We start from the raw sequence: 18,150 nt of genomic DNA, 5'->3' as shown, positions 1-18,150 counted from the left end.
GGCTGGGGTCCTTTCCCCCAAGCCTTTACTTGTACCTGTCTCTTGTTGTTGAAATTAAAAGCTCCAACACTTTGTTAGGCTACCAGCCTGTCAAATTATTGAGACAGGTTTATATTGTCTTTAGATGATTACCAGTGCAGTGGGTTAAATAAGGAAACTGCACAATGGTGACGTAAGAAACCCAGGGCCAGTAAGGTCAGTTACAAGATCTTTCACTGTATTGTAAGGCAGAAGATATTACTGCTGTATGGTGAGACATGACATGCTGTCATGTCCCACATCAAATGTATTTTATTAAATATGCCTTCTGCCAAGAACTCCTGACCAGAATTTGTGTGTTAAAAAAAACAAACCAACTCACACAACCAAAACCCCAAACTACCCACACCTTCATAATTGTTACCATTTATTCATTAATTACCCTGGACAGATATAAACACAGTGAAAAATTAAACAGGGTACAGAACCCTACTCAAAGTTTCATGGCCATCACTGTAACACTATCAATGGCATTTCAACAGGTGTCCAAAGAGTAGGACCTGATCTTGGCTCCTTTAATTAAGATCTAAGAGTGTTGTCAGCTGAGCTGCTGTTGTATACCTATTTCCTGCTAGACGATAACTAAACACAGGTATTCATAGACAGAGATTTGATACTGCTGTTCTAGTCTCCCGAAAGTGCTACTAAATAAAGCCTGTAAGCAGTATTTTACCAACAAAGACTATGTGCGTGGATGTTCCAACCCACCAACACATACTTACATGTAGACAGCATCCATCTAGCTATTACTGAGCACTGTGGAAATGGGTGCTACAAAAGTAATCAAATCTGCATATGGGAGGCAGTGATCTAGCCAGTGCCATTTCTGTCTGGCTTAAGCACTTGTAGGGAGTCTATCACTTTGGTACACAAGCAATGCTTTGGCATTTGTGAGCCTGTGAGACATTTGTGGACTAGTGTTATTTACAGAAGCTATAGAAACATTTTTTTTCCTGAATGCACGCATTTGAGCAAGAAACTCAATAGATATTGTGCATATGAGAATTTTTCTGACAACGCAGACACACTTACAGGAAAATGCACATTTATGTCCAGCAAAATGAACTGGTGCAGTTCCCCCTTCCCCGTTGCATCCCAGGAGATACAGGAAGCTTTAAACTGGCCAAAATTAGCTAGGCTTAATCTGTCAACATTAGTATCACATACATCAGAATATTCTCCACACCCCGCCCCCCCCCATATGAGGTTCCCCTCATATTGTAATGTTTATGAATACAAACTAGAAGGTATAGTTGGTTATAGTATGGTTGATCTTGGCTTTTACTGTTATTTCATTTTGATATGTGACAATTTCAGGGTAGAACTATTCCCTCATTTCTCCATCCCTTCCCCATTAGAGACACTCTTAAATTAGATGCTAGGTCTTAAATTAGCACAACTTGTTTCTCTAGAGATATAAGTAAAACTACATTTTGAAACCAGAAGAGTTAAATCAGCAAGACCCCATATGGGTACTTATATTTTAAGCCAAATACCTTAGGAATTGTTTTTGGCTAGGGTCAAATATGCTACTCTTACAGTACAATCTAGGGGATTTACATCTGTTGAACCACTTCCACAGAAAAATGTAAAATGCAGCCGATGAAGTATTAGACAAGAGTCTTTACTGAAGTTATTTTCATGACGTCCTGTGTTGGTTCAGGTGGTTTCTCACAGTGTAAGTCTTGCCCCAGAGTACATAAGGATGTAGAAACTTTTATTCTGGTGGTGGGAAACAAAAGGAAAGAAGCCAGCTAAAGGAGATTCACAAGGACAGAAAAGAATTTCAGGAAAAATCTTAGGCTATGGATTAAGTTGTGTGGCTGCCCCCAGCATATTTAAGCATATGTTTGTTTGTCATCTGGGAACTTCTAGAAACACAGAAGTTGTATTTACAGCATAAAAAGATAGAAAAATTGTAATTGTAAGCTATGCCCATTGTAAAATAGGAGCATCGTTACACTTGTAATTATTAACTTTGCAAGTGTTCCAGCAGCACAGTCAGAAAATTAGTAAGGAAAAAGTCCATTCCCTACAGACTTTTATCTCATGGTTCAACTGCATGCTTCTGAGCACTACAGATCTGATGGTTTGACAGAAACAGCTGTGGGTGGGTTTGAGAACTTTCCCCTGCCAACTGGTGCTGTAACTCAGAAATAATGTCAAAAATCTGGGTTGTAAAACTGGAGAAAGGAACAATACCCTCTGCTTCTTGGGGGCTGGGTCTGTTCAACATAGAGAAGAGAAGGATCAGGGAGGATCTGATCAATGTATGTAAGTATTTGACAGAAGAGTGTCAAGAAAATGGGCCAAGACTCTTCTCGGTGGAGCCAGACTTTTCTAAGATGGTAGAGTGAGAGGCAACAGACAAACTAAGCCACAGGAAATTCCACCTAAACATGAAGAAGAACCTCTTTACTGTGTGGGTGACTGAGCATTGGAATAGGTTGCTCAGAGAGGCTGTAAAGTCTCCTTCCCTGGAGATATTCAAGAGCCACCTGGACAGAATCCTGAGCTATGTGCTCTAGGTGACCCTGCTTAAGCAGTGAGGTTGGACTAGATGACCTCTGGTGGTCCTTTCCAACCTCAACTCTTCCGTAATTCTTGCTCACACACACCTTTGTAATTCTCTGAAATGCCATTAATTAAAAAAAAAAAATGCATATAAATATGGACATGGAGAAAGATATGTTTAAGTCAAGTTGGAGATGCATCATTTTAGGTGGGCTTGGAAGCCCACAGTCAGGAAGCACTGTAGCTTTTAAGTTTAAATATGCATTCATAATAATCAATATTTAGCAAAGCTTACTGTAACATATAGGAAGTCGCACTGATATTAATACAGACTTCGTCAATTATTTCTGATCTAAGCATGTGTTTATCTGACCTGGATATGCAGAAAGATGAAGCTTCAAACAGGCATAGGGAACACATCTATTAATGGTTTAACATATAAGAACACAGAGATGGTTTTAATATTCTTTGTTATAAATCCAAAGACAAGCTATGTCCATATTAAAAAAAAAAACCCAAAACCCAAAACAACACAATCCAAAACCAAATGCATCATACATTTGAATTAGAACATTTTCTCCAGACTTCCCACCTTAGGGGCAGGTTGTTTGCTCATACAAATTTCCATAATTCAAACAAGATACAACTGCTTACACTGGCTAGCCTCAGTCCCATCTACCACCTCTATTATCTAGATAATGTGGAAAATAATCTGTTCAGAGTTTTCATTTCCAAAACAATGTCATGTTACAATTCTCAGCAGAGTCAAAAGGCTCCCCAAAGCCATGCATGAAGAATAAACTGTAACCTTTTAAGATTTCCAAGCTGTGTAATAAATAATACTGAACTAATAATAACTCGGAGAGAAAGAGAAACGCCGTTTATCTTATTTTTCTGCTTTAGGGGAAAGAATCTAGGTAACAGATTTTGTCATGATTTTATTGCTCATTTTCAGTTCTGCAGGTTTCTTTCTTTGTGCTCATAGATTGTAATGACTTTTGCAAGAGAAATAAATTGTATTTCCATGGGAGCACAGAGCTAGGGTGTTAGGCAAATTGCAAAAGATGATGATGAAATCTGGACTAAGCTCACAACATGCTCTGGGTCTTGATGATTTAAAAACATTCCTTTAGTAATAAAAATCAAGTCCTTAAGAACAATCCTAGTAGCCTGCATGAAAACAAAAACACACACAGGATTATTCTGGTTTGATTTATAGTGCTTTTGCCTACTGGAAAACTTAGTGTGAGAAACTTGCCAAGGTCAGTGTTTGTGCTTTCAGATTTCTTTATGAAAAAGGAGAAAGCAGCTGCATTTTCAATTTTTTTAAAGGCTCTGGCACAGCACCAGCCACTAGGCATTCAAGAGGTGTTCTGTAATCCATTCAACTGTAACATAAAGTTTTGTTAAAAGTACGCTAGCATATTCTGTGCCGGCTATGTTAATCAGTAATGTTCCATTAAATTGGCCACCGCCATATTAAAGAAAGATCTATGCAGTTTGTGCCCTCTTGTAACAATAATATTTGACAATAATTATAGTGATACCAAGGTGTAGGTGGTCCAGTTGGCAAGAATAGCACAATATTTCTCTTTAATAGTGACTTGATCAAACATGCATGGATATTTTGTTGGGGCTTGAAGGGGATTATGATAGCCAAAATAAGATGAGATAATTTGCTGACAAAGTTTTTTCTTCAAGAGAACGCATTCTTCTGTGCAAGTGTGTGTGTGTTCATACCCACACTCAACCACCTCTCAGAAAAACAGCACTTATATAGCCATGCACTGAACAAATCAGTGAGGTGGAGCACTCTGCCAGAGGGAAAACAGAAAGCATGCCAGGCTTTGTCTGTTTGGGAAGAGGCTTTAACAAATAAGGGCACTGTGTTGAGGTTTCTTCCCTCAGCTGAAGAAATGTTAACTGTGACAAGGCAGATGTTTAAGGATATGTTTTTTAATACCACAGTGCCATCTCTTCCACCTCTGGACAGTCACATCTGCTGTACAGTACAATTTGCCATATATTATTTATACCAGCGCAATAATCAATAGAAGACAGAGCACTGAAACAGCCACCATTTAAGACCACCACCAGCCTCTCTACCATCACTGCCTCTCTACCACCACTGCCTCAAGAAAACAGGAGTGAGCCACCAAAGCTCCCCAGCCAGGTTGTCCCCCCAGGCACGCAGATTGTCCCCTCCCGCACTGGACACTCAGGTGCGGGACCATACCTGTCATTGATCCAGACTGTTCTACAGTGCCATCCCACAACCTGGGGTCAGTTTTTATCAACATTTTAGCTCACCGTTTCTAAGTGTTCTTGACAGACCACTGTGTCAAGGCCTTTGGCATCCTTGGTCTGCCTTGGCATAGATGGTGACACCAGTAAAAAAAGACAAAAATGTTTCATTGGTGCAGCATGGCAAGGATGCTACCTGGGGCACCTATGGAGGAGTCAGTGTTTCTTCTGCTGTACATGAAAGGTGAATCAAACCAATGATTCAGACTAAGTTGCCTAGCCAGTTCACAACCTAGAAATGAATTTAAACAATTTAAATCTGTTGGTAATTTCTTTTTTTTTCCCATGCGAGGAATAAAAATTACTATTCTGTCCATTTCCGGATGTTTTTTCCTCTTCTTCAAACAATACCATAACTAAAACTGCCTGCCCTATTTCAGTGAAACCCTGTATTCAATTGCTGGTAGTGTGTACCCACTGCCTCTAGCATTTTGCAATGCAAAACAGTTGTTATTAATCTGAAAAGAAGCTGTAGCCTAGACTCAGTAACTAGTATTTCCCATTATACTTACTGGCACTTGGATTACTTTATGAGATTATTGAGATAATGCACAAGTTCTCTGTGATTTATCTTCTTTTTCCTCAGTGTCTCATGTGTGTGTTCTCTGTGGTATTCAGAGGACAACATGTTATCCAAGCGCATACAAACCCACAAACTTTCACATAACACGAAAGCTGCATCACACACAAAGACACAGTAATACATTATGACATTGATTCAACACAGATGCAGAGAAAGGCAACTTCTGCATGCTCCAGCAAGCCCACCAGCTTTTGGGTGGCCACTGAAGTTCTCCAGTCCAGCTAATGGTCTCCTGAGCTTACGCAGTACACATCATCACAGCCTGAGGTAATATGGCCAGAGGCATTTTTCTTGTGATTGTTCTGTTTCTCACCTCCACCTGCACTTAATGCTGTGAATAATTTCCTTTGAGACACTGACACAAACCAACTGAGCCCAGAAATCAATTGTTACTGTTCCTGCTCTAACACCCTTTCTGCCCGATCCCGGGCAGGGCGGGATATTCCTTGTGGTGTACATGGGGAAAAAAGCTTTTTGCTTCCCTCTCCCACACCTCAAATCTGGAAGACTTCCATGGGTAACTTCCAGCAAGTATCCCATACATCAGAATAAGAATAAGTTTTTGGTTTTTTTTCCTAGACTACATCAAAACGAATTGACCACACCAAATAGCCAAATTAAAGAAACAGAAAGACAGCAGTCACCAGAGAGATATAATGCAAGTTAGCCACTGGCTAAAACAAACAGGCCAACATTCAGGTTTAAAAGAAGGTTTAAAAGGTTTTGTAGGTTTAAAAGAACCACTTTGCAATACTAACATTACATATCCAGTAAGATGACTTCTGGAAATTTCTAGGGCAGATAAATTAGAGATACAAATTCCTATCTCTTCCTTGATTCATTAATCCTCAATAACTATGAGGTGTGAACAGGACTATTTTAAAGCTATTTGAAAGCATAGGATTGAATTTTAATTAGGTTATGTTATGACTGTGTAGTAATTTTGACGAATGCTTTGGCAACTTGTTTTTTGAAACAACAAAGAATATTTTGTTTCTTTAAGCTTCAGTGTTTTGAGATGGTTTGTCAGCTCAATAACTCCAGCCCATGTTCCTGTTTTGTGTATCATCTAAAGAAGATCATAAAAAAGAAGTGAACATTCATTTTCCATAGTTATAAAAATGTGTGAGAGATAATTTAGTAACATCAAATAATTTGCCCTTTTGCAAGATAAAACACATCAACAACAGTCCAATATTTATAATTTGAAAGAAGTATTTGGAGAGGAACCTGATTCAGAATAAAAAGCAGTTCTAAATCCAGTTTGCTCTTTCTCTGTTAAAGGTCATACCTGTATTAGCAGGCTAATTTTAAACACATCTGAGGCACTATTCAAAGTAATGGGATCACTTTTAAAGGGTTCATCACCCATCATGAAAACTTCATTTTTTCCCCCCCTGTTCTTAATGGGTGCTTGAAAATAAAAGAATCTGGAGTTTTGTCCTCCACAGAGGAACTAACAGTGAACATGAAAGAATATGCAGTTTTCAGAGTAGAAGGTAGCTCAATTTGGCCTATCTGTCTGCTCAAGGCATAAGATATCCTGCTCAGCTAGAGGATTCTCTAACCTCCACTCTTCACTGGGCATCTTGTTTGCATAGGTGATTAAGATTCATGTGAGGGTTGAACAGTCAGCAACTGGGACACCCCTCAGCTGGGAGGCCTTAGCACAAGCAGGGGGGTACCCTGCCTATGCCGGCAGAACTCGCCTTTTGCTGGAAAGCAGGAGCCGCTCAGTGAGCACAAGGCAACGCTTCTTGGGAAGTATACACTGGTTAGTTCAAAACAAAGCTGCCTGGCCACCGTCACTGGAAACTGAAGCCAGCATCCAATTTATATCAGACCGGAAGCAGAGATTTCTCTATGCTCCATCAGTAATATGGGATTACACTGAACTGTGCAACATCATATTTGTGATGTACTTTGAGACTGGGTGAAAGGCCAAAACGGACTGCCAAAAATTCTGTTATTATGAAAAACCATTCAAAGATAAGCAAATGTTCATGTTAGAAAAAAAATCAATTTCCAAAGGTTTTTTTTCTTCCTTGAATAAGTAAATTAATTTACGTTTGAAATAAACATATTTTCTTTTGATAACAGCATATTATGTTACTACTAAGTGCGTGCAGATTGCAGAAACCTAATTGGAGATGTAACAACTTGTGAAAAATTCGAAAATATTACATTTTATACGTCAATGTTTGATTTTGTTTAAAAAAAAAAACAGCCCCCTACAAAAAAAAAAAAAAAAAAGAATTTTTTTGTAAAGGAAGATAAACATAAATGGCCCTATTGTACCCTCAATTTCGGTATGTAACTTCACTTGGAGAAACGAATACTGTGTACATATCCAACTAAGTATCGCATTGTTAGCAAGGATCTCACAATTATAAACAGACAATTCAATTGGTTTTCTTGCACCTGATGCTTATAAGGATTCTTTGTAAGTTAGATTGCTTGAGGAAGGAAAGATTTTCTGTATATACGTCTCCAATCTCTCCTGAAGTTAAAAAACCCTAAACCACCACCACCAAAATCAGCAGAACTACAAGCAACCACAATCAACTTTTAAAATGCCACCATGACAAAACAGATCCTGAGCTAACTTAAATTGCGTGAAAGTAGAGAAGCACTAGGGGTAGACAGCTTCTCTGTTCAGAAAGGTATTGGGGGGAAAACCAGTATTCTGAAACTCTAGTTTGTACAAACACGTAGTGCAGGGAGCCAGTTCAAAAAAATCCTTCTCCACCCACTTTTCTGCACAAGTACCCCCAGCAGCAGCTTATAACAAGTCAAATTTCAGTGCTCAGGTTATACAAGAGTTACCCTCCCTTTCCAAAGCATGAAAGAGGAAAGCCTGTCAAGAGATAATGACCCACATTCCCTAGATGCTGTTACACAGAAAAAGGTGGTATCCCTGACATCCGGGCTGAATAATAATTTCTGTTGTTAAGAATGTTACGGTCTTTTTGAAAGGCTGCAACACTTCCACCACTTAAGGCAAAAAGCTAAAAGCTGACAGTGACAAAATACCTATGACTAGAGACATGCTCTTTGCTCAGCATATATATTCCTCTTCCAGTTTGGATACGTTATTAACTCTTGAACTTTGTCACTTCCTTTAAAGCATTTTCAGTACTCTAGAAATCTTGGGTATTCAGCCAAAGCCCTAACAAATATCTTAATGTTAGGCTCGTGTTACTGCCAAAGTAGCAGCAATGCCAAATGATAAACTGGAGCACCTGTACACTGATGAAACAGAAAGAAAGATATAGAGAAATAAAAAATGTCTCCCCACACCCAAAGCTTCTGCTAACCTCTGTCCACTGTGACACATCTGATCCTGTGGGCTATACTCCTGCCATGGCATAAATTCTCTCTCCCCCCACAAAATAAGAAGCTTCCTTTGGATTTTCTTGAAGAGCATCCAATGCTAGACACCCAGTCCAAGAAATTAATGGGTCTCTTCAGGATCACAGATTCTTCTGCAAACTAATTTCAGTTTAATTGAAGTAGTTGCAATTCAATAGAATATTCTTTCCTTGAAAGAGTATAAAATTACATACACAAAGTATATTTAAAATAATCTTTTTAAAGTAAATTTAGGTACTTGAAACCTAAAAAGTGGCAGATCAATCTGGCACTTGACCTCAGCTCAGCCCCCTTGCACGTACGGGGTATGATGCCTCCTTTAATTATATGGTTATATAATTATATTTTCACAGAAACCCAGATTTCTTCAGTGGAGTAGGATATAGAATGAAAGCATATGGCTTTAAAAATGTATTTATGGTAATTTAAAGAGATTAAAAAACAACCAGTACTGAAAAGATCATTTATCTCAGCAGTAGCAGATGGGGCTCCTGCTGAGATCAGGACTTCATTGTGCTCTGCTCCATACATGCACATTAGATCAGATAGCAGTTTTTCCAAAGACTTTACAGTTAAGTAGGGCAGTCAGGCAAAACTATGGAAAAAGGAATTATTTCCTTCATGTTACTAACAGGGAAGTGGATATACTGAAGCACAAACAAGTTAAAGCAAGGTCAAGTAACTGAATTCAGTTTGGATAAGGTGTGAACCGTCATTGCTGGCCTCCTTGTCTTGTACTAGTTATATTTACAGGTCTGTGGGAGGAATGCAGCTCTAGACGTTCACAGATTTTGAGGTAGGGAAGTATTATTGCCAGGAGCTAGGTTAGACTCAGTAGTTTCCCAGTATCCCAGACATGTTGCTGTACTTGTTTATGAATGTTACAACAGCAGTAGCCTTGCTTTTCTCTTCATGGCCACGTCAAGCCAAGCTGCTCAATTAACATTGCCCTTGTAGATGTTTTAATTCCATTACATAAAATTTAAGATTATCAACTAGCAATTCCTCCTAAAAGAAAAAAGTTCACAAATGGCTTCACAAAATAGGTTTATCAGCCTTAAAATTAATACTTCGCTGGATAAACAAATTACATGAGTATGACGTGTTTTAATTAACATGCTTTTTTGCATAGGGGAGGTAAAGCACTGCTAGGCAAATTTTGCATCTCCTAGAATCAATAGTGCCTAATAAAAATATGTGGTTGTCTAGGCCTAATACAACAGATTCAAGAATTTAAGATCTGAAGGAAATTTCATAAGAAAGGACCACCAAAGTTTTGCTTATCCAGGAAAAGGTTTGTCAAAGAACAGAGATTTCCTTTAAGCCACTAAACCCTTTCATTTCTCAGCTTCTAGACAGTATTCCATAAGATTTCTTAGTTCTCTTTTGTCTGCTTTCTCTCACCTGAACACTCTGAGGAACAGGTAGTTAGAGGGAGTTCTTTGGCAATGTATATGCAGGTTGGAGTCAATTCTTAACAGAAAATGAGTTAGTAATGTAATGTTACTGCAAATGAATTAGTCATTATGCTTGGTTGTTTACATGGTCATTTGGCCTGAAAACCCCAGTGTATTTCTTCTGCTTGGGGAAAGTTGGAGCTACTGCATCTCTATTCAGTTTTTGGTGCGTATTCCAGGTAAAGCAATTAGGTACAACTCATAATTCAATTAGTAGAGTTAAAAAAAAAAAAATTAAATCCAGTTCTCACATTTCCTTTACAGATATGAACTTCCAACTGAAATTTTTACCTATAAATCAATAATATCAAGTACAGTGCTTTTCAGACCTCGGTGACACTGGCAATATGGAAAATATATCTGAAATCTTTTGGTCAAGCAGAAAAAAACAGTGTCTCATATTCTGCATACTTCTAACCCTCTGTGTGACATACCTGAGGAAAACTTGCCATTGTAATAGTTTACAATTTGTAAACATTACTATAACTTTTCAAAGAGAGAACCTGATTTGGTGCTTAAGGAAAGCCCTTTGTAAAAACAGACTTCTTCAGACCTTTTAAGTAATTTCTGTCAGACCTTGACTCAGAAATAGCAGTCATAATACAAATGTCTTAATGAAATTGTTAGAAGATTCAGGGTCAAGCCTTCGAACCCACAAAAGAAGCTTGAAGCCCCTCTGTTTCTTTCTCACAGCTCTATCTATGGCACAGATTGTCATAGAAGTGGCAATCTTCCTTTACACTTACCCTGCACAGTTCTGAAAACGAGACTAGCTGGTTTGAGTAGAAAAGGGTGTGTGGAGTGTATAAATTCACAGTGTTCACAAGATCCTGGATTTATAGGATGGACATATTGATATTTTTGGTCAAAGCGCTGCAGCCAAACGCAAGAGATATGAAAGTGACAAAACCATGTCTGAGGTTTTGCAGTTGATAAAAATAATAAAAAAAATCAATATTAATATAGAAGAACCAGAAAAGGCAAAGAAACTTACAAACACCGAGTATTTCAAAGGATTTTCAAAACCAAGTCCTATTCAAGCAACATTAAAAGAGTAATTTGGAGACAGTATTTTTCACATATAAAGTATTTACTTGACCTACCACAGTGAAGCCAATATCATCATGGTCACTAGTTTGGTTTTTACTCTGAAATTTCTGCTGATTAAGTGACTTTAAAGACTATATTTGTTTTCTCAGTAGCTTCTGTCTTTCAAAATCTGCCTATCGTTCACATGCATTTTATTCAGAATTATGCAACTCCTTAGCAGGTAATTAGATGTAAACCAATAAAGACTGCCCATCTGGCTGAAGTGAGGAAAATATTATAATGAGCAGTAAGGGATGATTAGCTCCTTGAATAGCAATAAAAGATACAAACAGAGAAAGTCAGCTTTAAAAAAAAGAAGCAGAAACACAGCATCATCATGATGTATAGTTAAATCTTAACATAGAAGAAATAGATACTGTATTACATAGCAGTTATTAGAAGATTATTTAAAAACAATTGTTCTCTTTTATCCTCAGTATAACTTTTGGTTACTAGATAACCCTCAGCACAAACTTTCTCCTTTACAGTGTGAATACTTATTTCATAACTGCACTATAAGCCCACATTGCTTTGATCAGCTTCCATACTAGCCAAACACTTCAGATGATTTCCTAAGGAACACATCTACTCACAGGAGGCAAAGTCACATCTCGTGCTCTGACTAGGATAGCGCTGCTGTGAGAGCCTGTTAAACGAGTGCAGCCAGCAACTGCTACTAGCAACTCTCCTTTGGGGTGGTCACCCCAGCTCTCTGAATTAGAGACCAACTGATTTTTTTTGGTTTTGGGGCAGCAAAACAAAAATATCATCAGTATTGTTGGTCTGATGCAGTAAACTGCAGAAAAGATGATACCTCAAACCATATAAGCTATGCCAAGAGCATAAACTAAGTGAGCTTTACTTTTATGGTATCTTCTTTGGTCAGTTTTCGACCCCACTCCATTGTGGGCATTTTATTCCGTTACTAACATTTTGATGGTTGTGCTGGTTTATATAATTGCCGCCTTTAGCTGTTCATTTCTGCCCCTATGTTATCCCTCTTGCATGCCAGTACAATCATTTGTGCAGCTGATTTTCTCAGTTCGCTTTACTGTGCAATCTGACTGAAAGTTAACAGGACATTTTTATATTTTTTTGATGAACCAGTTTCCTGAACTTGTTCACTCTGCATATGCAAAGGAAAAAAGTGTAGTGCTACCAAATGTCTAAACTCTGCCAGACTGCAAATGGAAAGAAGAGGCTTTCTAGTATTCCCCCACAGTGAATGTTCCAGATTAAAAGTAATAGCCAGCTTGCAGTCACTGGCTCCTGAAGCACTAGTCTCTTCAAAAGGCACCTAAGGCTTTCCCTGGAGCAGGCCCATCTGAAGGGGTAATGGTTATCACACCTAACAAGCTGTCTGGTGGCAGTCCCCAGCCATGGAGAAGACACAGCCCCACTGGAGCTGGCGGTGCGGTGACATGCAAAATGTGATGACATATCTCAGTTTGTACCAGTTCTGGATCTGGCTCTGTAAGGGAAGGGAAAGATTTATCCTATATTGCTTCTAACTTCATCAGTCTGCATCGTATTTCTCAAGTCTAGGAAGAGCCATGAGCAATGAATCATGATAAAACGCCTAATTCAAACACTAACATTGCTAACCTACTAGGAGAGCATTAGCTAAAGCAATCTGCTACAGTTAGCTACATATTCATCCTCATCTTTGTGAGGCAGGGGGACTTCAACAGTGGAATAAGCCTTTTCCTCTTTTTGCCTATTTTCAAGGCCAGGTTGCAAAGAGCCTTGGACAACCTCATGTGAGGTGCACGTGCCCACGGCAGGGGGGTTGGCATTAGATGATCTTAAAGTCTTCTCCAATCCTAACTATTCTATGATTCATCCCTTACCTCTATCCCAAAGATCTATTTTCTCCTGCTAATATAGCTTAAAAACAGAACTGTAATAAGGCAGTGTTTTCCTTCAACTAAAATTCATTTTAAAAACTATTCTCTGTATGTAAAGTCTAGCTAGACTTATTTTTCTATTGAAAATTAAAGTTTACCCTTGGCAGATGATGAGGAAGAAATGGGTTAGTGGAAAGCAGAGACATTCTTCCCTTGGCTTGTTTTGTTTGGTCATCTTTCCTCCATTTGCCAGAAATTACAAAGCAATTGAGTTCAAAGGCAGCACACATTGTGAGTCAGAGACTGAATTTCCAGAGTATTTACCTTGGGTGTATTTGTGTACTGGCTGTAGTGAGTGCTGTAGTCCTGCACCAGAGACAGACATATCTGCACCTCCACTAATAACCTTCTAACACCTGATGAAACAGGAATTCCCTGCTGGGTGGGACTCCCTTAAACCCTGCATATTAGAAAGACAACACTTTCTTATTGGCATAAAAGTCATTATCATTAGGTACTGTTGAAACACAGTAGCAAGACTCCAGGCTGTTGTGCATACGAATCATGATCAGCCTCAGGCAGCTTTGCACTTGTGGTGGGTGCAAGCCGGTGCCTGAGCTGCAGGGCTCCCAATAGCCATTCCTGCCTTAGTCAGGCTGGGAGAGGCTGGTGCTGCATGGCCTTGGCTGCAGAGATCACTGCAACTGCTGCCATGGCCTGGGGTAGCGGTGGGGCTGCATAGTGTGCCAGCATGTAATTAAGCCAAACTAATGGTGTGCCTCACACTGCTCTCCACCCCTGGCACGTACTTCTGTCATTTCAGCTTGAGCCAAACCTCTCACTTCTCTAACCCCACAGTGAACCTGCTCAAAGCATTACACTGTCAGAAAACTCACCCTGCCAAATGAACAAGCGAAAACTTGGTTAGGTTTCTGCCAGATTTCTTCCCTCTACCACTTCAGCTGAGTGCTGGTGCTGTGGCAGCCAGCCAAGGGACTAGGAGAGAAATGCACTAACCATCAGTTCAGTCACATTTTGATAGCACTCATCATTGGATCAGCTCGGTTAAAGTGTCAAACCACATCCTGATGTAATTGTCATTCTTCATAGCCTGCCACAGCCCTAATGAGGGGACAGACTAACATAGCCTTGACCAACATTGAGTAGTGCTCTTGAGCAAAGCTTCCAACAGAAAAATCTGCCCTGACAAGACTTTCGCCTGCAGAAGAGTTTACAGCTGCCAGAAGACATCTGCACTCCCTTTCTAAGCAAGGGGGGAAAACCAAGACCCTTTAGTAAGGGTCAGAAGGTTAGAAATAAAATAGATCATTATACAAGACAACAGATCTTATGGCAAAGCCATTTTGGAAAGCTTTCAAATTTGGAATTTTCAGAGTTGTACTGGTACCCCCATGGGTGTTTGAGGGAACCAAGAGAAAAAACAGATGTGGAAAAAGCAATAGATGTAAGTATGACTCTAGGAAGGGGCAGGAAGGGAGAGTTCTGCAGCATGAAACTGGTTGAGAAAGTGAACATGGAAGCTAAGAGCATGAGAGCACATACCTGGGGGGCAAGACACTGTCTTTAGTTTTTTGGTTAATAAATAGAGCCACATGAGTGATACACACCCATTGTGCACACAGAATCCTCCCCTTCTCTATTTAGAAGGCATACTTAAGTCAGGAGCTATCTCTGGGCTGATTGCTTGAGCCTGAAATGGTAACACTTTGTTGGAGAGGCTGTTGCCATTTCTTATAACCCTGCACATTCCCCAGGCTGTAATCAGTAGAGTCTCCATAGGCAGAATCTGACCTTCAAAGGCAGCGGCAGAGAGGGCAACTGAAGTCACTGCTTCCTCTGCTTAGTTAAGGTTCTCATTTAAGTTTTATTTTGGATGCAAGCAGGTTGTGTTTACCAGCTATCATAATTTCAAACTTAAAGTGTGTTCAGTGGGACTGGTTAGCAACTTGTGTTGTCCTGTTTTTGACTGGTTCATGTGGTTTACATTACAATCTCAGCCCCTGGCCCCTTTGGTCCTGGTTTATAAGGTTTAACATTGCAATGAACTCCTCCCCTTGCCCCTGCTCCAGTTTGCACTTACTCAGACTGCAGCTCCTTAGGGATGTACCTGTTTCAAGTGGAGCCTTGTTCCAGTCAAATCTGTCATTATCTTCAACCCTTTAACCCCCCCACTCTGGGTGGCAAAAAGGACTGTCATAGTTTAAACCCAGCCAAAAACTGTGCGCCACCCAGCCACTTGCTAAGTCCTCCCTCAATGGGATGAGGGAGAGAATTGCAAGTGTAAAAGTGAGAAAATTTGTGGACTGAAATGAAGACAGTTTAGCAGGTAAAGCAAAAGCTGCATGTACATGCAAAGCAAAACAAGGAATTCATTTACCACCTCACATCTGCAGGCAGGGGTTCAGCCATCCCCAGGACAGCAGGGCTCCATCACGCATAATGGTTACCTGGACAGACAAATGTCACCATTCTGAACATCATCCTCCTTCCTTCTTCCCCCTGCTTTATATGCTAGGCACGACACCATAGACGTCTAGGGTATCCCTTGGGTCAGTTGGAGTCAGCTGATCTGGCTGCATTCCCTCCCAATACCTTGTGCATCCCCAGCCTACTCGCTGGTGGTGTGGGGTATGAGGCAGAAAAGGCCTTGACTCTGTGTTAGCACTGCTCAGCAATAACAAAAACATCCCTGTGTTATTAACACTGTTTCTAGCACAAATCCAAAACATTGCCCCATACTAGCTACTATGCAGAAAATTAACAGTGTCCCAGTGCACTGGTACATGCTGTGCTAGCGCCTGCAAACAACATGGACACAAATATAGCTTTTGTCAAAACATTGTATTAATCTTTGAATTCTCACATGGTAGCCGTTTTAAAAAACGGAGCTTTTCTTTCTCACCGAGAAAGAAAGAAGGAAAAGACCCCAACACACTGGGGAGGTAGGGGGGGAACCTCCCCCCTCCCAGCCCGTAAGAGCTCTCTTTTCCACCCTGAAGTTTCCTATGTGTGTGACCTACAGTAGCTTTTTGTATTCTTAAAAACCAGCCACTCCTAACTGGTGAGGTCACTGCTGTTTGCATCCTGAAGAGACATTAGGGTAGAGCTCAGCAACAGCAAATCAGCGCAGCTTCACCAAAGTGAGAGAGCAATGGTGATTTATGCCAGCTGCGAGTCTAGATTCATCCGGTTTAAAGAAACATTTTATTCCAGTAAGGAACCTCATTCAGTTTACAAGCAACGGATGAAGCAGCATCTAATGTGGGCGGGGGAGGAGTGGAAACCACAGACATTTCCAAATGTACAGCGGGAAAACCCCAAACCGCTGAACTCGAAAGGTATGTTGTAAAGAAGTCACTGCTGCACCAACACACTGCTCCCAAGAATCTTTCAGAAGAGTTGCACAGGCCAAGGTAGCATTTGATTGCTTCATGAACGGAGAATAAAAATGCACATCCAGGAACAGCAGCAAAGGTGTAGCTCCTCAGACAGCAAAATGACTTCTGGTACTGGTAGAGTGAGCAGGACAGGGTGGAGTGACTGCAGCTTTCTGCATGTACTGAGGAGGTGCAGTGCATTTTACCCCATGAGAGGAAAGCTGTACATGGAAAGAGACACTCCTCTCATCAGCCATCTCCTGCCTCTTCCCTTTGGAAGGCATACCTCATTACCGGCTCCATCTCTCCCCTTCCCAAAATGCATATGCTGCAGACTGCCATGCAGCATGGGGCACAACATCCTGGGGAAACAATATACTTACTTCTGTTCAACTGATACTGGCTGTGTGTGCTCATTGCACTCTAAGAGTCCTTTCTTGGATCAACTATGCCATTGCTGCAAATATCAGTAGGATCACAACATACTTTATAATTCTTGCCAGCATTTGAATTTAATTTTGCATTTATTTGGTTGGTGCAGCTTTTTCTACAGAATCCAAAAAGCCACAGATCATTCTTGTCATTTTACTCAATACAGTTATACTGGGATTTCTAAGTGGTTTAGGACAGCAAAAACTCATTTGTTTTTGTTTCCTTCCCCTTCCTCCTTTGTTTAAATATGCTACAGCTCACAGTTGTCAGTTGTGTACATTTCTTTTCAGTATTCTATGTATTAGTATGCCTGTCAGAACTCCTACTATAAGTTGATCCTACTGATGAGTTGTTAGGCACGAAAGCACATAAAAAAAAAAAAAAAAAAATGGAGAAAGAAAGGGTGTCAAACCAGAAAAAAAGAAAAGTTCAGAAGAATGTTAGCTGCAAAACCACATCACTTAATTCTGGTTCAGAAAAGGTCATATTCATACCTGGGCAATAGTGCGTTTAATATTGCTATGCTGTGCAAGGACTTTGTGGACATATACTGCAAGGCAATGTGCCCCTGCCGTGCTGTTGTGGGGAGATGCAGTGACACACTGTCAGGCAGCCATGGTAAATGTAACGCTTTGAAAAGTTAGCTTCTTCAGCAAGTAGCTTCCCACTAAGCGCTATCCTATTTACTTGGGCTTTAAAAGTCCATATTGGCATTTGTCTAGTTAGTGGGACTGGTTGAAAAACTCTGTAGCAGAGTTACTATATTCTTCCCATATCACCCCCTGCGACAATAAATATTTACTCAAGGAGGCGGCAATAAAATCCCCACAACAAAACAATAAATAATTTTTAATTTTCCCCTACATTCTAGAAGGGGTTTGTCTTGATACATTTTATTTGATGGCGATTTAGAAATTGTTCAAGTCTGACGTTATAAAGCCTAAAGCTATTGCATAGTACAAACTATATTGGGAGGGCAGGTGCAAAAAGAGGATATTACCATGTCTTTGAGAGACACAGTTTGTAATTCCAAATTATAATGAAAACACAGCAACAACAAAAAAAGTATTCTCAGAGTAATGATTTTGTCTTCTGACTAATAATTAGCTCTTAAG

At 40.0% G+C, this 18,150-nt stretch overlaps 1 long non-coding RNA gene across 1 annotated transcript in view; it reads right to left on the bottom strand.

The window, feature by feature from the left end:
* The window catches only part of LOC136011134 (uncharacterized), a 78,551-nt gene extending 62,784 nt beyond the window's left edge, over positions 1–15,767 (bottom strand). Inside the window, exon 1 of the long non-coding RNA XR_010611223.1 lies at positions 15,607–15,767. This is a non-coding gene — a long non-coding RNA (uncharacterized LOC136011134). The remainder of the gene's footprint in view (positions 1–15,606) is intronic.
* Between the last annotated feature and the right edge of the window lie 2,383 nt (positions 15,768–18,150).

This window comes from Lathamus discolor, chromosome 3 (assembly GCF_037157495.1).
Source record: "Lathamus discolor isolate bLatDis1 chromosome 3, bLatDis1.hap1, whole genome shotgun sequence".
Classification (NCBI taxonomy): domain Eukaryota; kingdom Metazoa; phylum Chordata; class Aves; order Psittaciformes; family Psittacidae; genus Lathamus; species Lathamus discolor.
The sequence above is the reverse complement of the archived record's forward strand: the minus strand, read 5'-3'. Positions and strand labels throughout refer to the sequence as shown.